Source organism: Haematobia irritans, chromosome 1 (assembly GCF_050003625.1).
Source record: "Haematobia irritans isolate KBUSLIRL chromosome 1, ASM5000362v1, whole genome shotgun sequence".
NCBI lineage: Eukaryota > Metazoa > Arthropoda > Insecta > Diptera > Muscidae > Haematobia > Haematobia irritans.
This window is the reverse complement of record NC_134397.1, coordinates 176,746,945-176,750,230: the sequence shown is the minus strand read 5'-3', so window position 1 is coordinate 176,750,230 and position 3,286 is coordinate 176,746,945.

Below are 3,286 nucleotides of genomic sequence, written 5' to 3'. Positions count from 1 at the left end.
AGCGTCCTAGAGCGAAAAGGACGATAATTCGTGACCACCCCCAAAGAGTTGAAAAATCCACCCAAAACCTACAAAAATTGAAATTTTTATATGAAAAACTTCTTTTGCCCAAATCTCCTAAACTAAGCGTCCTAGAGCGAAAAGGACGATAATTCGTGACCACCCCAAAAGGTTGAAAAATCCACCGAAAACCTAAAAAAATTGAAATTTTTATATGAAAAACTTCTTTTGCCCATATCTCCTAAACTAAGCGTCCTAGAGCGAAAAGGACGATAATTCGTGACCACCCCCAAAAGGTTGAAAAATCCACCCAAAACCTAAAAAAATTGAAATTTTTATATGAAAAACTTCTTTTGCCCATATCTCCTAAACTAAGCGTCCTAGAGCGAAAAGGACGATAATTCGTGACCAACCCCAAAAGGTTGAAAAATCCACCGAAAACCTAAAAAAATTGAAATTTTTATATGAAAAACTTCTTTTGCCCATATCTCCTAAACTAAGCGTCCTAGAGCGAAAAGGACGATAATTCGTGACCACCCCCAAAAGGTTGAAAAATCCACCGAAAACCTAAAAAAATTGAAATTTTTATGTGAAAAACTTTTTTTGCCCATATCTCCTAAACTAAGCGTCTAGAGCGAAAAGGACGATAATTCGTGACCACTCCCAAAAAGTTGAAAAATCCACCCAAAACCTAAAAAAATTTAAATTTTTACATGAAAAACTTCTTTTGCCCATATCTCCTAAACTAAGCGTCCTAGAGCGAAAAGGACGATAATTCGTGACCACCCCCAAAAGGTTGAAAAATCCACCGAAAACCTGAAAAAATTGAAGTTTTTATATGAAAAACTTCTTTTGCCCATATCTCCTAAACTAAGCGTCCTAGAGCGAAAAGGACGATAATTCGTGACCACCCCCAAAAAGTAGAAAAATCCACCCAAAACCTGAAAAAATTGAAATTTTTATATGAAAAACTTCTTTTGCCCATATCTCCAAAACTAAGCGTTCTAGAGCGAAAAGGACGATAATTCGTGACCACCCCCAAAAAGTTGAAAAATCCACCCAAAACCTTAAAAAATTGAAATTTTTATATGAAAAGCTTCTTTTGCCCATATCTCCTAAACTAAGCGTCCTAGAGCGAAAAGGACGATAATTCCTGACCACCCCCAAAAAGTTGAAAAATCCACCCAAAACCTAAAAAAATTGAAATTTTTATATGAAAAACTTCTTTTGCCCATATCTCCTAAACTAAGCGTCCTAGAGCGAAAAGGACGATAATTCGTGACCACTCCCAAAAAGTAGAAAAATCCACCCAAAACCTAAAAAAATTGAAATTTTTATATGAAAAACTTCTTTTGCCCATATCTCCTAAACTAAGCGTCCTAGAGCGAAAAGGACGATAATTCGTGACCACCCCCAAAAAGTTGAAAAATCCACCCAAAACCTTAAAAAATTGAAATTTTTATATGAAAAACTTCTTTTGCCCATATCTCCTAAACTAAGCGTCCTAGAGCGAAAAGAACGATAATTCGTGACCACCCCCAAAAAGTTGAAAAATCCACCCAAAACCTAAAAAAATCGAAATTTTTATATGAAAAACTTCTTTTGCCCATATCTCCTAAACTAAGCGTCCTAGAGCGAAAAGGACGATAATTCGTGACCACCCCCAAAAAGTTGAAAAATCCACCCAAAACCTTAAAAAATTGAAATTTTTATATGAAAAACTTCTTTTGCCCATATCTCCTAAACTAAGCGTCCTAGAGCGAAAAGGACGATAATTCGTGACCACCCCCAAAAAGTTGAAAAATCCACCCAAAACCTGAAAGAATTGAAATTTTTATATGAAAAACTTCTTTTGCCCATATCTCCTAAACTAAGCGTCCTAGAGCGAAAAGGACGATAATTCGTGACCACCCCCAAAAAGTTGAAAAATCCACCCAAAACCTTAAAAAATTGAAATTTTTATATAAAAAGCTTCTTTTGCCCATATCTCCTAAACTAAGCGTCCTAGAGCGAAAAGGACGATAATTCGTGACCACCCCAAAAAGTTGAAAAATCCACCCAAAACCTAAAAAAATTGAAATTTTTATATGAAAAACTTCTTTTGCCCATATCTCCTAAACTAAGCGTCCTAGAGCGAAAAGGACGATAATTCGTGACCACCCCCAAAGAGTTGAAAAATCCACCCAAAACCTACAAAAATTGAAATTTTTATATGAAAAACTTCTTTTGCCCATATCTCCTAAACTAAGCGTCCTAGAGCGAAAAGGACGATAATTCGTGACCACCCCCAAAAAGTTGAAAAATCCACCCAAAACCTTAAAAAATTGAAATTTTTATATGAAAAGCTTCTTTTGCCCATATCTCCTAAACTAAGCGTCCTAGAGCGAAAAGGACGATAATTCGTGACCACCCCAAAAAGTTGAAAAATCCACCCAAAACCTAAAAAAATTGAAATTTTTATATGAAAAACTTCTTTTGCCCATATCTCCTAAACTAAGCGTCCTAGAGCGAAAAGGACGATAATTCGTGACCACCCCCAAAGAGTTGAAAAATCCACCCAAAACCTACAAAAATTGAAATTTTTATATGAAAAACTTCTTTTGCCCATATCTCCAAAACTAAGCGTCCTAGAGCGAAAAGGACGATAATTCGTGACCACCCCCAAAAAGTTGAAAAATCCACCCAAAACCTTAAAAAATTGAAATTTTTATATGAAAAGCTTCTTTTGCCCATATCTCCTAAACTAAGCGTCCTAGAGCGAAAAGGACGATAATTCCTGACCACCCCCAAAAAGTTGAAAAATCCACCCAAAACCTAAAAAAATTGAAATTTTTATATGAAAAACTTCTTTTGCCCATATCTCCTAAACTAAGCGTCCTAGAGCGAAAAGGACGATAATTCGTGACCACCCCCAAAGAGTTGAAAAATCCACCCAAAACCTACAAAAATTGAAATTTTTATATGAAAAACTTCTTTTGCCCATATCTCCTAAACTAAGCGTCCTAGATCGAAAAGGACGATAATTCGTGACCACCCCCAAAAGGTTGAAAAATCCACCCAAAACCTAAAAAAATTGAAATTTTTATATGAAAAACTTCTTTTGCCCATATCTCCTAAACTAAGCGTCCTAGAGCGAAAAGGACGATAATTCGTGACCAGCCCCAAAAAGTTGAAAAATGCACCCAAAACCTAAAAAAATTGAAATTTTTATATGAAAAACTTCTTTTGCCCATATCTCCTAAACTAAGCGTCCTAGAGCGAAAAGGACGATAATTCGTGACCACCC